This window comes from Salvelinus alpinus, chromosome 5, assembly GCF_045679555.1.
Source record: "Salvelinus alpinus chromosome 5, SLU_Salpinus.1, whole genome shotgun sequence".
NCBI classification, from domain to species: Eukaryota; Metazoa; Chordata; class Actinopteri; order Salmoniformes; family Salmonidae; genus Salvelinus; species Salvelinus alpinus.
Window position 1 is genome coordinate 19587820 of NC_092090.1, and position 18900 is coordinate 19606719.

At 42.6% G+C, this 18900-nt stretch overlaps 1 pseudogene; it reads right to left on the minus strand.

The window, feature by feature from the left end:
• Positions 1-1177: 1177 nt before the first annotated feature.
• On the minus strand, positions 1178-11082 carry LOC139575267 (macrophage-expressed gene 1 protein-like; annotated as a pseudogene).
• Positions 11083-18900: the final 7818 nt, after the last annotated feature.

Here is an 18900-nt window from a genome sequence, read left to right on the forward strand (position 1 = left end):
AAGGCATGATATGCCTAAATACTTATAAACACTAGGCTAATAAATAAACATGTTTTCATTAGATTATTTAATTACCTACATCATGTTATTTTAAGTTATCCATTTTGAACGCAATATCACAATGTAAACAAAGATCTCTAAATTGGGCATGCCTATAAATTGTGCAATGGAAGGCATCTATAGTGGTTATGTTAACTTTGATAGTGTTTGATGAAAATGATAGACCTTTCAAAACGTTGTATGCAACATCATAGGCAAGTGACTTGATGCTTACTATGCTAAAGTGATTTAGAGTTGTTAAACGGGAGTGACGATGAGTGTGTTGATAACAGCAATGTTGTGAAGATTCAGCTTTTAACAATCAACAAAATGTGATAAATAAAGGTTATGCATGCCAACATATTAGTCAATAAATACAATTAGGCAAAGTGATTGTGTCAGGCGAAAATTATATCAAACGTTTTACCATTACAACATTTGATGCAGCATTTCACTACACCCGCAATAACATAATAATATTATAATAACTTCTAAATATGTGTATGTGACCAATAAAAAATGTATTTGATGTACAGCCACATTCTGTAGCGATACATCATCATGATTGGTTATTCCTCATCATTTGCAACACACATTTGCAGTTGCTACATGTGCATTTATGGACTTACAAAATAATGAAATGTACCGATTTGATTCTGGAAGAATATAACTTATAAATGCCTCATGAGCTTAGTCCAACTGTCATACCCCATCAGAACCCCAAATATATAATCTTGTTTTACTCTAATCCCAGCTAGCATAAAACATTCGGAGAGCTTGGTGAGAGCGTTTTTAGTCCTATGGTTATCTTGCATACAACCTTCCCACAACATTCTGGGAATGGTGCATGATAGTTGCTTGGCTTTGGAACATTCTCAGCACATTTAAGGAACATAAAAAAAATATATATTTTCTTGATTTTTCGTTACTTCAACATAACCTTTCCTAAAAGTTCACACATGGTTACATTTAATTACATTTTTGGTAATGTCCTAGAAACATTCTCCAACTGGTTTGACATTGGGAATGTTGTAAAATAGTTCAGAGAACATTAAACAACTTTCTTTTGTGGGAATTTCAGCACTTCAGCATAAAGTTTCCTACAGTTTTACTCATGGTTCTATTTAAAGTCATGTTCTCAAAGTGCTTTGCTCAGGCAGATAATCAGGCCGTTGGACAGAAAATGAATCTGCAAGTAGTTCGGGGGACAGCTCTTGGTTTTGGTCAGAGGGTTCTGTAGGGATGGGCTATAGAGGCTCTGGGGTCACCTCATTGGTGGAGCACCAATAGCTGTCAATGCGAGCGGACGGACATGGAAGACGTCTACACACTCTGTCGCAGCTTTTATCGCAAAACATCCCCAAAAAACAGTTACACTCATTGCAAATGTCGTAGCACTCAATCTTGTTATAGTACTGATTTAATACCTTACCACGCAACAGGGTGGGTGTGTGGGGATCACGACATGAGTAAGAGCCTGTGTCGGGGTTCATCTGAGTCAGGTTCTGGCAGATTGGGTCTGCATCGAGCATGGCACACTGCTGAAACACAAAAGGTGAGGTTGGTGGCTGGACCCTTGCAGAAGTTGTCTTCCACATTGGCTTGGAAGTTGAAGTTCGTGGAGTCTGAGTTGACGCAGCCGGGCGGGTGTTGATGGTATAATGGCGATGTATGGCTTCACTCACAAACAGGGACAGTTTGCCTACTGTTGGTTCAGGAGGATCAGGCAAGGTCAACCGGTTGAGGAAGTAGTGCAGTGGCACAACTGGTCGATGTCTACCAGGCTGTTCATGGTGCTCTCCTGCTATTTCTGCAGAGTGATGCCCAGGTAGAAGGGTGCCCCACCATGATGTAGGTGATGTTGCCCTGATAACTGAGTGAGTCAGATGTCTCTTGTGCACCCTTGCTGCCAATGTCAAACTTGAGTTTATCAAAGAAGTTTAGACCTGCCAATGCCTTGACAGAGAACTTGTCTGTCGTGGACACGTAATTGGCACTGAGATAGCCCTCTTGCACTAAGGAGGCACCTGTATCGATGCTGGTTATCACATGGTTGCCAAGGTCAAGCACCGTCTTCTCAGATAAATACGCCGCCTTGTTTTCTATTGCATCTGCGATCTCCTCAGCCTGGCGGACAAAGCGGCCATCCAGAGTGAAGTCAGGCTGACGTTTGGTCATTATTTAAAGATGAAATCTGTGATATTTACAGGCATTTTTGGTCATTTGAACATTTATGTATAGTATACCATTGATTTGAAGAACATACTATCTGTTTGTTGTCTTGCAAGTTAAATTGAAAAAGTTATGGATTTCCTTCCATTCAAATTAAGGATTGGGCATTTAATAGAGGTATGAGAATAAAATGTTCGCTTCAAAGCTTTCAAAGAAACTCACTGCCCTCTAAAGTCTATTCCCAGAATGATCTCTTGTAATGAATGAATGATTCATGTTGTTGTCAACTGACGTCAACAGATCCGACATTTCCTCCACTGGTCTACTTGTGCTGTGATGGAGTGAGGTGGTGATAGGAGTCAACAGTCATTAGCTGTGATGAAGTACCATGGAAACAGCTGGGAAAATATACAGGTTAAATATAGACTAACCTCGATGCAGGTGTGCACACACCACACACATACACACAAACAATTGTAGCACATACACATGTACGCACGCACGCACTTACACACACACACACACAAACACAAACAGACTATATAGGCTTACTTTATTGAGTTAGGTGTCCTTTTTCAAACTCTTCCTAACCCAGTGTGTAATACCTACATGTTTCAAGCAGACCACCAAAGTCCCTGTGCCCAAGAATGGCAAGGTAACCTATCTAAATGACTTTCGCTCCATAGCACTCGCATATGTAGCAATGAAATGATTTTAAAGGCTGGTCATGGCTCACATCAACACCATCATCCCAGACACCCTATACCCACTCCAATTCGTATACCGCCCCAACAGATCCACAGATGATGAAATCTCTGTTGCAATCCGCACTGCTCTTTCCCACTTGGGCATAAGGAACACCTACGTGAGAATGCTGTTCATTGACTACAGTTCAGCGTTCAAAACCATAGTGCTCTCTAAGCTCATCACTAAGCTAAGGACCCTGGGAGTGAACACCTCCCTCTGCAACTGGATCCTTGACTTCCTGACAGGATGCCCCCAGGGGGTGAGGGTAGGCAACAACACATTCACCACAGTGACCCTTAACACCGGGCTGCTCAGGGGTGCGTGCTTAGTGCCCTCCTGTACTTCCTGTTCAACCACGACTCCAACACCATCATTAAGTTCGCCGATGACACGACTGTGGTAGACCTGATCACCGCCAACGATGATTAAGCCTATAGGGAGCAGGTCAAAGAACTGGCAGTGTGGTGCCAGGACAACAACATCTCCCTAAACGCCAGCAAGACAAAGGAGCTGATCGTGGACTACAGGAAAAAGAGAGTTGAGCACACCCCCATTCACATTGACAGGAGCAGGTTGAAAGCTTCAAGTTCTTTGGTGTCCACATCACTAAGGATCCATCATGGTCCAAACACACAAACTCAGTCGTGAAGACTGGCATGGGTCCTCAGATCCTCAAAAAGTTCTACAACTGAACCATTGAGAGCATCTTGACTGGCTGCACCACCCTGTTTGGGATAGGAGTCCCGCCAGCGGGGCAACTTCCGGTGAGACTGGAGGGCGCACAATTCAAATAAATAATCATACAAATTATGGATATTAAACATTTAGGTACATATAAGTGTCTTTTATCTGCTGAAAGCTTAAATTCTTGTTAATCTAACTGCACTGTCCGATTTACAGTAGCTATTACAGCGAAAACATGTCATGCGATTGTTTGAGGACAGTGCCCCACATCCAAATATTTTTCCACCGGCACAGGTTTCATACATTCACAAATAACGATTAAATATTCACTTACTTTTTTGAAAATCACGTAAACTTTGTTTCAACAAGTCAAAATACATTTCTATTGACTCCTCAGACACCCTAAGATGTAAATAAACTATAATATTTCTTACGGAAAGAAGTATGTTCAATAGGAAACCGATTGTAGCAGGTGTGTCCTGTCTTCATGGCACGCGCAAACCCGAATTTCCAGACTGTGTCCCTGTACTAAAACTGATATTTCTTATTGGTTTTTGAAGTTACAAACCTGAAACCTTGAACATAAACTGCTGACACCCTGTGGAAGCCATAGGAATTGCATCCAGGGAGCTAATTTTCAATATGACCTTTTACTTGCCTTTCGAAGAGGATAGTCTCTCAAAGAATATTCTGGTTGGTTTTTCTTTGGATTTTCTCCTACCATATCTATTGTGTTATATTCTCCTACATTATTTGAACATGTCTACAAACGTCAGTGTTTTCTTTCCAATGGTACCAATTATATGCATATCCTGGCTTCAGGGCCTGAGCAACAGGCAGTTTACTTTGGGCACGTCATTCAGGTGGAAATTGAGAAAAAAGGGGCCTAACCCTAAGAAATATATATATTATGACAACTGCTTGGTATCTGACCGCAAAGTGCTACAGAGGGTAGTGCGTACGGCCCAGTACATCACTGGGGCAGAGCTCCCTGCCATCCAGGATCTCTATAGCAGGCAGTGTCAGAGGAAGGCCCTAAAATTGCCAGCCACCCAAGTCATAGACTGTTCTCTCTGCTACTGCATGTCAAGTGGTCTGGAAGTCTGGAACCAACAGGACCCTGAACAGCTTCTACCCTCAAGCCATAAGACCCTTTTTGCACAATATTTTTTTTGACGCATCACGTACGCTGCTGCTACTGTTTATTATCTGTCCCTTTATTCCTAGTTATATGTACCTATCTATCTCAATTACCTATTATGCAGGGGGCACATCAACTCAGTACTGGTACCTCTTGTATATAGCCAAGTTATTACCTCGTACCCCTGCACATCAACCTAGTACTGGTACCCCTTGTATATAGACAATTTATCATTAATCATTGTGTATCTATTATTACTTTTATTATTACACATTTAACCTTTTATTCAATGCAGGTTAGGAATAAAGAAACATCTGCCTTCTGAGGTAACGTGTTTCTGTACACGGTGAGCAATGTTTCCTATTTCTTGGCTGAGTCCCCTCCACAGTTCATCAACAGAATGGTCAGGTATTGGACTGTATGTCTATCTCTCTCATGTTGTGTTTTAAACATACAGAACAGACATGGTCTGAGTGTCACGGTTGTTATAGGAAGAGGACCAAGGTGCAGCGTGGTGAGCGTACATATTCTTTTATTTAGAAAAGACGCCGAACAAAACAATACACACTACAAAACATACCGTGAAGCTAAAGGCTATGTGCCATGAACAAAGACAACTTCCCACAAAGAAAGGAGGGAAAAAGGGCTGCCTAAGTATGGTTCTCAATCAGAGACAACGATAGACAGCTGTCCCTGATTGAGAACCATACCCGGCCAAAACATAGAAATACAAAATAATAGAAAACAAAACATAGAATGCCCACTCCAAATCACACCCTGACCAAACCAAATAGAGACATTAAAAGGCTCTCTTAGGTCAGGGCGTGACACTGAGTCACAAAAGGCACCCTATTCCCTATTTAGTGCACAACTTTTGACCACAGACCACGGTCAAATGTTATGTTCATTTGGGATACAGGCATGGGCTAAGAGAGAGCAAATGTTCTTGTCAATGGAGATAATAAATAATAAAGTAATCAAGTAAGTATGAGAATTTCTACAGTATCAGGCTACGATAGAAAGATCATCCTTTGAGGGAAACCTTAACCTTTTATTGCAGTGGGCTAAATCAGGGTCACACAGAGTGGTTCTTGGTAGTCTTAAACAAATCTACTTTGAAACAAAAGTATACACCTCACTCACATGGTTATGGGCTTTAAAAAAACACACCTAGACCATGTCAGATATACAATTGACATTTATTAAATTTTGAGTTTGCATCCCAATATTACACTTTATATACATCATAGAAGACCGTTTGACATAGAAACACTGAATTTTCGGTGTTAAAAATAATAATACATGTTTATTAATTATGAAATTATAAGAAAAATTTATAATATTCCAGCCATGTGTAAGGCGTCTAGGTGTAGCAGGTAAGGCGTAGTCAGGCGCAGCACACAGAGATGAGTAATAAACGTAACTTTACTCAAAACAACAAATATTCCAAGAAGGAAAAATTATCAAGCTCACAAATACAGACCAAGTTACAACGAACAAACATGCACAAAACCATGGGGGGAACCAGAGGGTTAAATAAGGAACATATAATTATGGGAATGGAAACCAGGTGTGTACAATGAAGACAAAACAAATGGAAAATGAAAAGTGGATCGGTGGCGGCTAGAAAACCGGTGACGTCGACCGCCGAACGCCGCCCGAACAAGGAGAGGGACCAACTTCGGCGGAAGTCGTGACACCACGAGGCCACTGAAGGGCGATTTGGTCATTTGACTGCAAGAAAGCATCTTCATTCTTTTTGTGTTTTCATTGAGTGGAGCCTGGCCTGTAATGTCTAAATAGATTTTATTTGTTTCTAGTCTTTTTTCTAGTTTTTGTAGTTTTTTTCCGTAGCGTTCTACAGAACTGTAGCTGCCTGTCAACACTAACACAGCTGACTCTACGTACTGTATCAGTAGCTTATTAGTCTCATGTTTGTGTATAGGGCAGGAGAAGAAACCTGCACACCCAGTAGCTCTCTATGCAGCAGGCTTGGCCACCCCTACTACAAATGGGTGTTGGCTTCTCTATTTGTCTACCATTATAGTTTTCAACCCAAACTATAGTGGATTATGAGCTAGCCTAGGGTTTATGTAATTTTTAAATGACATAATGGCAAGTCGATGTCAAATCAAATCACATTTTATTTGTCACCTACTTAGTAAAAGTTGTAGCACAATGCTTGTGTGCTAGCTCACTCAATATTGCAGTACAAGTCAAAAAGAACAAGTATGTATAGTACATTTTTGCAGATGCTCTTATCCAGAGAAATTAGGGTTAAGTGCCTAGCTCAAGGGCACATTGGCAGAACTTACACATAGTCTGCTCAGTGATTCGAACCTGCAACCTTGCGGTTACTGGACAAACCTCTTAACCACTGGGCTACCTGCCGCTAGACTACCTAATATGTACAGTCGTGGCCAAAAGTTTTGAGAATGACACAAATATTAATTTTCACAAAGTCTGCTGCCTCAGTTTGTATGATGGCAATTTGCATATACTCCAGAATGTTATGAAGAGTGATCAGATGAACTGCAATTAATTGCAAAGTCCCTAATTGGCATGCAAATGAACTGAACTCCCAAAAAATATTTCAACCTCCTTGCTTAAAAAGTTTTTGGGATGCTAGTGGTTGTATTAATTTGGGATCTATCACATCCCACATCCCACAACTGTCCCAGACTATGTTTGGAATATTTATTCATCGCACAGAATAGAGTAGGTCAACTTTTGTACTATGGGGGATAATAGATTGACATAGACTAGTGCTTTTGTTGTTCATGAGGCCTACTCATCTTGTTGGCTGACATAAAGTAAATGTGTACAGTTCTTCCAACATCTTCAATATGCCTCTCAGAATTGGATAAAGGACGCACACAGTTGCGCCCCCGATGTATCTGTCTTCACTTGTAGCCTAAAATAAATAATGGATTTATTGTGATGGTGTAGGCTATATTACATGGATTTATTAGACTCAGGTGGAACCGTTTATATGTGTGTTCATAAAATGTAGATGTTACAAATGTCTGCCTCAGTGGCTTGAAGGCTATTCGTGGAAGCCAGGAGATGTTAAATGTGTTTATGTTAATTAACGGTCAGTTACCGTGAGACCGGCAGTTATTTACTTGACAATTACGGATGATGAAATTTCATGACCGCCACAGCCCTGTTTGTGACAGATCTGTCTTGAACCTGGTGGGTCTTCACCCGCTGGTTCTCAGTGGAGAACTTAGCATTGAGCCCTGGGAGGAAGGACACACCCACATTGATGGATTGTGATGTGGAACTGTGCTGCTCAAGCCAATTACTGATGACCTCTGAACTAGTCACAACACCAGTTAACTTCTGGGGGATGACAAACACCTCGTCTGGGATGAGGTAGACTCCGTCCTCCGTGGTCTGGCACTGGCAGTAGCTAAAGTTCATGACTCGTCCCATGTCCATGTTCCTCAGGTTGTCCCATCCCTCACCCGGGAGCACCTCCAGGGCTAGAGAAGACAGGTTGGTGCAGCACTGCGAAGCCTGTTGCTGGGAGGGCTGAGTGGGTGAGGGACACACTGGTGGAGCAGAGAGAGAATGTATGCTCTCAGAGCCATGGCTGAATCAGATGTCACCTCTATGAGGAAAAGGTTAAGAAATATGATCCTCCTCCCTTTCCCTTGTCACAAGACTGACAACAGAAGACTTACCCGCTTTGAATGTTGTTGATAAATGTTGTGGTTTTGGTAGGTTTCGGTCACAAGACCATGGGGGACCGGGCATTCAGTGGCGCGGCCCTCAAACTCTGGAACTCTCTCCCCCCAATTACCTGCAACTCTGACTGTATCACCGCTTTCAAAAACAATCTCAAACCCCACCTGTTCAGTCTGACATTCCCCTCAGCTGAGCTCACCCTTACTCAGCCCTAGCCTGTTCAGTCTGACATTCCCCTCAGCTGAGCTCACCCTTACTCAGCCCTAGCCTGTTCAGTCTGACATTCCCCTCAGCTTAGCTCACCCTTACTCAGCCCTAGCCTGTTCAGTCTGACATTCCCCTCAGCTGAGCTCACCCTTACTCAGCCCTAGCCTGTTCAGTCTGACATTCCCCTCAGCTGAGCTCACCCTTACTCAGCCCTAGCCTGTTCAGTCTGACATTCCCTTCAGCTTAGCTCACCCTTACTCAGCCCTAGCCTGTTCAGTCTGACATTCCCCTCAGCTGAGCTCACCCTTACTCAGCCCTAGCCTGTTCAGTCTGACATTCCCCTCAGCTGAGCTCACCCTTACTCAGCCCTAGCCTGTTCAGTCTGACATTCCCCTCAGCTGAGCTCACCCTTACTCAGCCCTAGCCTGTTCAGTCTGACATTCCCCTCAGCTGAGCTCGCCCTTACTCAGCCCTACCCTGTTCAGTCTGACATTCCCCTCAGCTGAGCTCACCCTTACTCAGCCCTAGCCAAGCTAATTAGCTTTTATAAATGTCATTGTCTTGTTCTTGTTTTGTTTTATACTCTTTGCTGTTCAGTCCTTGTATTTTTTAAAGTTGCTTAAAGTCCCATTTTTATTATTATCACAGCTATGCAACTGGACTTTCAGTTCATAGACTTTCAGTTTCATATATTAAATAAAAGATTATATATATATATATGCATATCAAAAAGCAGATACATTAATGTCACATACAAGGGTGGACTGGCATTTCAGGCCTGTCCATTTTTTGCCCAGTGGGCCTGTCTAACTATTTGTTGGGTTTTTTTGCGCAAAATTATCATTATCTGGCAAATACTGGGGGCTTCAAGGAAAACAATTAATAAACAAAAACTGGTAGTGTGAGTGAAAATTATTGATATCAAAATGTTTTAAATACAACACATATAGATAAACGAAAAATATGATGGTGACTCAAGGCTCTTTGAGGAACTCTTTGACCTGACATGTTACACTATTTGCATGGCCCGATCAGCAAGGGAGGATGTTTTGTTGTTTTCATTCAGATGTCTTTACATCACCCCTCACCCTAAACCTGTTTCTGAGAAAAACACCACTTCCTGCCCACACAGAGAGGAAGTTTCCATGAAGTGCTGCAGTGCATCGTGGTCTTATGGCCTACTCTCAGGTGGAACCCGTTATACTCTATGTGTGTTCATTTGAGTCAGATCTTATTTTTACACTGAGCAAAAAGGACGTTTTGTGTTTTACAACAGTTCAAAACTTGTTGATGTTAAAAATCATGCATGCAAGTTGAACATCAAATCAAATAATATTTTACACACACTCCAAAAACAACAGGTGTAGACCTTACCGTGAAATGATTACTTACGAGCCCTTAACCAACAACGCAGAGTTTTAAAAAATGAAGTAAAAAAATTGCTAAATAAACAAAATAAATAATTGTAACACAATAACATTTAAATAACGACGCTATACACAAGGGGTACCGGTACCGTGTCAATGTGCAGGGGTACGGGTTAGTAGAGGTAATTGAGGTAATATGTACATGTAGGTAGGGGGTAAAGTGACTATGCATAGATAATAAACCGAGTGTAGCAGTAGTGTATGTGAAGAGTGTGAAGGAATGTGAATGTGTATGTGTGTGGCGTAAATTTGTGTGTGTGTGCGTGTGTGTGTTAGCATGTCAGTGTAGTATGTGTGGGTCTGTGCTTAGAGTCCAGTGAGTGTACATGGAGCCTGTGCAAGAGAGTCAGTGCATAAAATAAGAATAAATAGTAATAAAATAAGGGTGTCCATGGAAATAGTCCTGGTAGACATTTGATAAAGGCTTGGGGTGTAGAAGCTGTTAAGGAGCCTTTTGTTGTGCGGTAGCAGAGAGAACAGTCTATGACTTAGTTGGCTGGAGTCTTTGAGAATTTTTAGGGCCTGCCTCTGACACAGCCTGGTATAGAGGTCCTGGATGGCAGGAAGCGTGGCCCCAGTGATGTACTGGGCCGTACCCACTATCCTCTGTAGCGCCTTGCGGTCAGTTGCCGAGCAGTTGCCATACCAAGATGTGATGCTTCCAGTCAGGATGCTCTCCATGGTGCAGCTGTAGAACTTTTTGAGGATCTGAGAATCCATGCCAAATCTTTTCAGTCTCCTGAGGGGGAATAGGAGTTGTTGTGCCCTCTTCACGACTGTCTTGGTGTGTTTAGACCATGATAGTTTCTTAGTAATGTGAACACCAAGGAACTTGAAGTTCTCGACCCGCTCCACTACAGCCCTGTCGATGTGAATGGGTATGTGCTCGGCCCTCCTTTTCCTGTAGTCCACGATCAGCTCCTTTGTCTTGCTCACCTTGAGGGAGAGATTTTTGTCTCTGACCTTCTCCATATAGGCTGTCTCATCCTCGTCAGAAAACCTACTGATGGTGTTGGAGTCGTGCGTGGCCACGCAGTCATGGGTGAACAGGGAGTACAGGACGGGACTAAGCACGCACCCCTGAGGGGCCCATGTGTTGAGGGTAAGCGTGGCAGATGTGTTGTTGCCTATCCTTACCACCTGGGGGCGGCCCGTTGGGAAGTCCAGGATCCAGTTGCAGAGGGAGATGTTCAGTCCCATGGTTCTTAGTTTAGTGATGAGCTTGGAGGAAACCATGGTGTTGAATGCTGAGCTGTATTCAATGAACAGCATTCTCACATAAGTGGGAAAGGGCAGTGTGGAGTGCAATAGAGATTGCGTAATCTGTGGATCTGTTGGGGCGGTATTGAAATTGGACTGAGTCCAGGGTTTCTGGGATGATGGTATTGATGTGAGCCATGACCAGCCTTTGAAAGCATTTAATGGCTACAGATATAAGTGCTACTACAGGCCGGTAGTCATTTAGGCAGGTTACTTTGGTGTTCTTGGGCACAGGGACTATGGTGGTCTGCTTGAAACATATATGTATTACACACTGGCTCAGGGAGAGGTTAAAAATGTCAGTGAAGACACCTGCCAGATGGATAGCACATGCTCTGAGTATGCATCCTGGTAATCTGTCTGGCCCTGCGGCCTTGTGAATGTTAACCTGTTTAAAGATCTTACTCACATCGGCTTTGGAGAGCGTGATCACACAGTCGCCTGGAAGAGCTGGTGCTCTCATGCATGGTTCAGTGTTGCTTGCCTCGAAGCGAGCATAGAAGGCATTTAGCTCGTCTGGTGGTCTCGCGTCACTGAGCAGCTCGCGGCTGGGTTTCCCTTTGTAATCCGTGATAGTTTGCAAGCCATGCCACATCCGACAAGTGTCAGAGCCGGTGTAGTAGGATTCAATCTTAGTCCTGTAATGAAGCTTTGCTTGTTTGATGTGTTGTCGGAGGACGTTCTTATAAGCATCTGGATTAATGTCCCGCTCCTTGAAGCGGCAACTCTAGCCTTTAGCTCAGTGTGTATGTTGCCTAGAACAGGCTGTTGGGGAGTAGAAGGAGACTGTGTGTGTGCGTGTGCATGTGCGTGTGCTCGCGTATGTGTGTGTGTGTGCTTCCAAAGATGTACAGTGAATCCAGCTGCACGGAACTGACCCCAGGAACCAGAGAAGTCAAAACAGAAAGCCTAAAACAGACCCTGGAACAGACAGGGGAGACATCTTAATGGCTGACACAACTGTCTTCTGCTTCACAGCTTGAATTCTAATCCCTGACATTGTCATTAGCTGTGGAATTATTGTTTTTGCTCCACATTTCAAAGGTCCAAATCCATTGTAAGACACTGATCATTGTCATGTTTAGAGATAGACAGACAATGAAAGACACTGATGATACCATTAAAATGGCACCCTATTCCTACATAGTGCACTACTTTTGACCAGAACCCTAGGTAGGCAGGCAGACAGACAGACCCATGACCATGTTTAGCTTCACTGCACATGTAACAGACTTGCCAGACATTGACAAACAGAGGAGAGCTTGTTCAGACTGCGGCACTTCTCCTCAGACAGAACTCCATCCTGAAGCCTTAGTGAAACCAGCTGGTTTCTGAGGCGTGGAGCTTGTTCAGACTGCGGCACTTCTCCTCAGACAGAACTCCATCCTGAAGCCTTAGTGAAACCAGCTGGTTTCTGAGGCGTGGAGCTTGTTCAGACTGCGGCACTTCTCCTCAGACAGAACTCCATCCTGAAGCCTTAGTGAAACCAGCTGGTTTCTGAGGCGTGGAGCTTGTTCAGACTGCGACACTTCTCCTCAGACAGAACTCCATCCTGAAGCCTTAGTGAAACCAGCTGGTTTCTGAGGCGTGGAGCTTGTTCAGACTGCGGCACTTCTCCTCAGACAGAACTCCATCCTGAAGCCTTAGTGAAACCAGCTGGTTTCTGAGGCGTGGAGCTTGTTCAGACTGCGGCACTTCTCCTCAGACAGAACTCCATCCTGAAGCCTTAGTGAAACCAGCTGGTTTCTGAGGCGTGGAGCTTGTTCAGACTGCGGCACTTCTCCTCAGACAGAACTCCATCCTGAAGCCTTAGTGAAACCAGCTGGTTTCTGAGGCGTGGAGAAAAGCAGAACAAACTCTGATCTCCTGTTAAATCAAGGCCGAGTGAAAAGAAAAATGTATTTTCATCTGGCTGTAATGACTTTTTACGAGTGCTACTGGCTTCAATTAACAAGCCAAAGGTTTGGCCTCCGACAAGGCAAAAGGTATTAAAGCTTAGTGTGCTCTCTAACCTTGACCTCAGGTAAGTCAGGCCAATGCACATATACCCGGCTTTTCTCTCTCTGTGTTAATGGCTCTACTCTCTAAATAGACCATTTTTATTGCTGTAATACAATGGTCTCCTCTTTTATGCCTAATTTATACCTTACGGCAGAGGTTGTCAACAGGCGGTGCAAATCAAATCAAAGTTTATTTGACAGGTGTAGACCTTACAGTGAAATACTTACAGGCTCTAACCAATAGTGCGGGAAAAAAAGGTGTGTGTGTGTGTGTGTGTGTGTGTGTGTGTGTGTGTGTGTGTGTGTGTGTGTGTGTGTGTGTGTGTGTGTGTGTGTGTGTGTGTGTGTGTGTGTGTGTGTGTGTGTGTGTGTGTGTGTGTGTGTGTGTGTGTGTGTGTGTGTGTGTGTGTGTGTGTGTGTGTGTGTGTGTGTGCGTGCGTAGGTAGGTAAGTAAAGAAATAAAACAACAGTAAAAAGACATTTGAAAATAACAGTAGCAAGGCTATATACAGACACCGGTTAGTCAGGCTTATTGAGGTAGTATATACATGTAGGTATGGTTAAAGTGACTATGCATATATGATGAACAGAGAGTAGTAGCAGCATAAAAGAGGGGTTGGGGGGGGGGGGGGGGGAGGGCACACAATGCGAATAGTCCGGGTAACCATTTGGTTACCTGTTCAGGAGTCTTATGGCTTGGGGGTAAAAACTGTTGAGAAGCCTTTTTGTCCTAGACTTGGCACTCCGGTACTGCTTGCCATGCGGTAGTAGAGAGAACAGTCTATGACTGGGAGGGCTGGGGTCTTTGACAATTTTTAGAGCCTCCCTCTGACACCGCCTGGTGTAGAGGTCCTGGATGGCAGGCAGCTTTGCCCCAGTGATGTACTGGGCCGTACGCACTACCCTCTGAAGTGCCTTGCCGTCGGAGGCCGAGCAATTGCCGTACCAGGCAGTGATGCAACCGGTCAGGATGCTGTCGATGTTGCACCTGTAGAACCTTTTGAGGATCTCAGGACCCAAATCTTTTTAGTTTCCTGAGGGGGAATAGGCTTTGTCCTCTTCACGACTGTCATGGTGTCAAGACTGATTGTTTTTATTTTGATTGTTTTTGACCCCCCAAAGTTTTTAGTAAAAAAATCTGTTCCCAAGTATTCCCACGAATTAAAAAAGAGACATATGTGATCATGTCTTAATATAATCAAGGTATGGAATGATTGTTATTTTCAAATCAAATTTATTTTTGGGCTTAGTTGGGGTCAATTTGTACCAATGTATTATAATTATGTTCGGGCTCCCAATCATCAATCAACAAAAATCTGCTCTTGTCTGAATCTAGTGCACACGTCTGAGTATTTTTGCTACGCAACTACAAAGGATTACCATTTTGCATAGTTAATTCTTGTATTGCGTACTCCGTAGGGTATTCATTTATTTAAAATGTAAAGGTATTTTTGTATTAAAGTTGTTGTGAAAGATGTTCTTACCTGTTTATCTTATTGTAAATCAATACAATTGATCACAAATGACAAAGAAAAGAAAGGTACGGTACTGTTCCATTCATGCATCAGTATATAAATCAGCATACCGGTATATACACACTGATTCATACACAGGACAATCCACGCGCACAATTTGTTTGTTTCAGAATGTACTCATGCTGAAATGTGGTTTATATTGTCTGTTCTAATCTCCCTAATTACAATGCCTTGGTCTGTTCTAATCTCCCTAATTATAATGCCTTGGTCTGTTCTTATCTCCCTAATTACAATGCCTTGGTCTGTTCTTATCTCCCTAATTACAATGTCTTAGTCTGTTCTTATCTCCCTAATTATAATGCCTTGGTCTGTTCTTATCTCCCTAATTATAATGCCTTGGTCTGTTCTTATCTCCCTAATTATAATGCCTTGGTCTGTTCTTATCGCCCTAATTACAATGCCTTGGTCTGTTCTTATCTCCCTAATTACAATGCCTTGGTCTGTTCTTATCTCCCTAATTATAATGCCTTGGTCTGTTCTAATCTCCCTACTTATAACGCCTTGGTCTGTTCTTATCTCCCTAATTATAATGCCTTGGTCTGTTCTTATCGCCCTAATTACAATGCCTTGGTCTGTTCTTATCTCCCTAATTACAATGTCTTAGTCTGTTCTTATCTCCCTAATTATAATGCCTTGGTCTGTTCTTATCTCCCTAATTATAATGCCTTGGTCTGTTCTTATCTCCCTACTTATAACGCCTTGGTCTGTTCTTATCTCCCCAATTATAATGCCTTGGTCTGTTCTTATCTCCCTAATTATAACGCCTTGGTCTGTTCTTATCTCCCTAATTATAATGCCTTGGTCTGTTCTTATCTCCCTACTTATAATGCCTTGGTCTGTTCTTATCTCCCTAATTATAATGCCTTGGTCTATTCTTAACTCCCTAAATACAATGCCTTGGTCTGTTCTTATCTCCCTAATGACAATGCCTTGGTCTGTTCTTATCTCCCTAATTAGAATGCCTTGGTCTATTCTTATCTCCCTAATTACAATGCCTTGGTCTGTTCTTATCTCCCTAATTACAATGCCTTGGTCTGTTCTTATCTCCCTAATTATAATGCCTCGGTCTGTTCTTATCTCCCTAATTATAATGCCTCGGTCTGTTCTTATCTCCCTAATTATAATGCCTCGGTCTGTTCTTATCTCCCTAATTATAATGCCTTGGTCTGTTCTTATCTCTCTCATTACAATGCCTTGGTATGTTCTTATCTCCCTAATTATAATGCCTTGGTCTATTCTTATCTCCCTTATCTCCCTCATTACAATGCCTTGGTCTGTTCTTATCTCCCTAATTATAATGCCTTGGTCTATTCTTATCTCCCTAATTATAATGCCTCGGTCTGTTCTTATCTCCCTAATTATAATGCCTTGGTCTATTCTTATCTCCCTAAATACAATGCCTTGGTCTGTTCTTATCTCTCTCATTACAATGCCTTGGTCTGTTCTTATCTCCCTAATTATAATGCCTTGGTCTATTCTTATCTCCCTTATCGCCCTCATTACAATGCCTTGGTCTGTTCTTATCTCCCTAATTATAATGCCTTTGTCTATTCTTATCTCCCTAATTATAATGCCTCGGTCTGTTCTTATCTCCCTAATTATAATGCCTTGGTCTATTCTTATCTCCATAATTACAATGCCTTGGTCTGTTCTTATCTCCCTAATTACAATGCCTTGGTCTATCTTTTCTTCCTGCTGCATTGTCATTACAAGTTTCCAGAACGATTTACCTAAAATATCAAATCTCCAATCCCAAAGTGCACTCAAATTGACAGTTTTACCTCGTTTCTCAGCCTTGTCTTCCTCTCAGTCTCTATACGGTTTTTCTTGGTCTCCATCCCAAATGGCACCCTGTTCCCTAAATAGTACATTACTTTTGACCAGAACCTATGGGCCCTATGGGTCATGGTCAAAAGAAGTGGACTATATAGGGAATAGGGTGCAATTTGGGATGCCGACTTGGTCTTTAGGGGGTGCAGATCGCTGGCGTATCAGCTTGGCTCCTAATGATGTGCTAAGTCTGTTTCATGAAGGAAAGGTAAGATGCAGGTCAGGATCTTGCTCAGTTTAATGAGCGATAACCCAGTGTGTGTGTGTGTGTGTGTGTGTGTGTGTGTGTGTGTGTGTGTGTGTGTGTGTGTGTGTGTGTGTGTGTGTGTGTGTGTGTGTGTGTGTGTGTGTGTGTGTGTGTGTGTGTGTGTGTGTGTGTGTGTGTGTGTGTGTGTGTGTGTGTGTGTGTGTGTGTGTGTGTGTGTGTGTCTGTGCAGCCGAGGTCCCTCACCCAAGCAATCTGAAGTGAATTACATCCTATACTTAGAACGTATTCTTCTATAGCCCCATTACACCCAGAGATACACAGGGACACAGGGTCTCCCCACTCAACACATCTTCTCCCTGCAGAGCAAAGTCAACAGAAACACAACAACAACAATATAGATTAGAACCACATATGGAATTATTTTCAGATGGTCATATCATGGATCCTTTAGCTATTTGATTTACAATTTTAGGACCCCTTTACGTATAACAAAATATATTGAAAAAATATTTGGTAAAATATTGAATTTGCCCTTTACTTCTATAGCCCATAGAAACCATTGAATAACACATATATAAATGGCTATACATTTAGACAAGGGATGGGGAACGATATCAACACCCATACATACTGCATGATGAGAGACTCTGTGTCAACAAGCTCCCACAGTCTCACTGCAGAATTTAGGTCATCTCACCATTGAACCTAGTGGCTGATTTTAAGTCATCTCTCCATTGAACCTAGTGGATGATTTTAAGTCATCTCACCATTGAACCTAGTGGATGATTTTAAGTCATCTCACCATTGAACCTAGTGGATGATTTTAAGTAATCTCACCATTGAACCTAGTGGCTGATTTTAAGTCATCTCACCATTGAACCTAGTGGCTGAATTTAAGTCATCTCACCATTGAACCTAGTGGATGATTTTAAGTCATCTCCCCATTGAACCTAGTGGATGATTTTAAGTCATCTCACCATTGAACCTAGTGTATGATTTTAAGTCATCTCACCATTGAACCTAGTGGATGATTTTAAGTCATCTCACCATTGAACCTAGTGGCTGATTTTAAGTAATCTCACCATTGAACCTAGTGGATGATTTTAAGTCATCTCCCCATTGAACCTAGTGGATGATTTTAAGTCATCTCACCATTGAACCTAGTGGATGATTTTAAGTAATCTCACTATTGAACCTAGTGGATGATTTTAAGTCATATCACCATTGAACCTAGTGGATGATTTTAAGTCATCTCACCATTGAACCTAGTGGATGATTTTAAGTCATCTCACCATTGAACCTAGTGGATGATTTTAAGTCATCTCACCATTGAACCTAGTGGCTGATTTTAAGTCATCTCACCATTGAACCGAGTAGCTGATTTTTAAGTAATCTCACCATTGAACCTAGTGGATGATTTTTAAGTAATCTCACCATTGAACCTAGTGGATGATTTTTAAGTAATCTCACCATTGAACCTAGTGGATGATTTTTAAGTCATCTCCTGACGTCTTGGGTACCTGGACGGACGTTGAATTTCACCTTGGATCTTGAGCGACCTGACTGCTCTGTACACACACACACACACCCACACACTCCTGATGACTCGCCCACCCCATGACAGCCAGCCAGAGTTTGGGGATTGACCGGAATCTCAATTTGGGGGAAAGAGGAACTAAGAGGAGAATGAATCTCAATTTGGGGGGAAAGAGGAACTAAGAGGAGAATGAATCTCAATTTGGGGGGAAAGAGGAATTAAGAGTGAGGAGAAGACATCCCATACACTATCTCTGAAATGACAGACATCATTTGAGGGATGATGCTCCAGGCATCTGCAATGGCTCACTCCCCATCTCTCTCTGCCTCTCTCTCACTGTCTCTCTCTCACTGTCTCTCTTCCTGTCTATCTCACCCTGTCTCTAGGCATCTGCAAGGGATCACTCCCCATCTTTCTCTG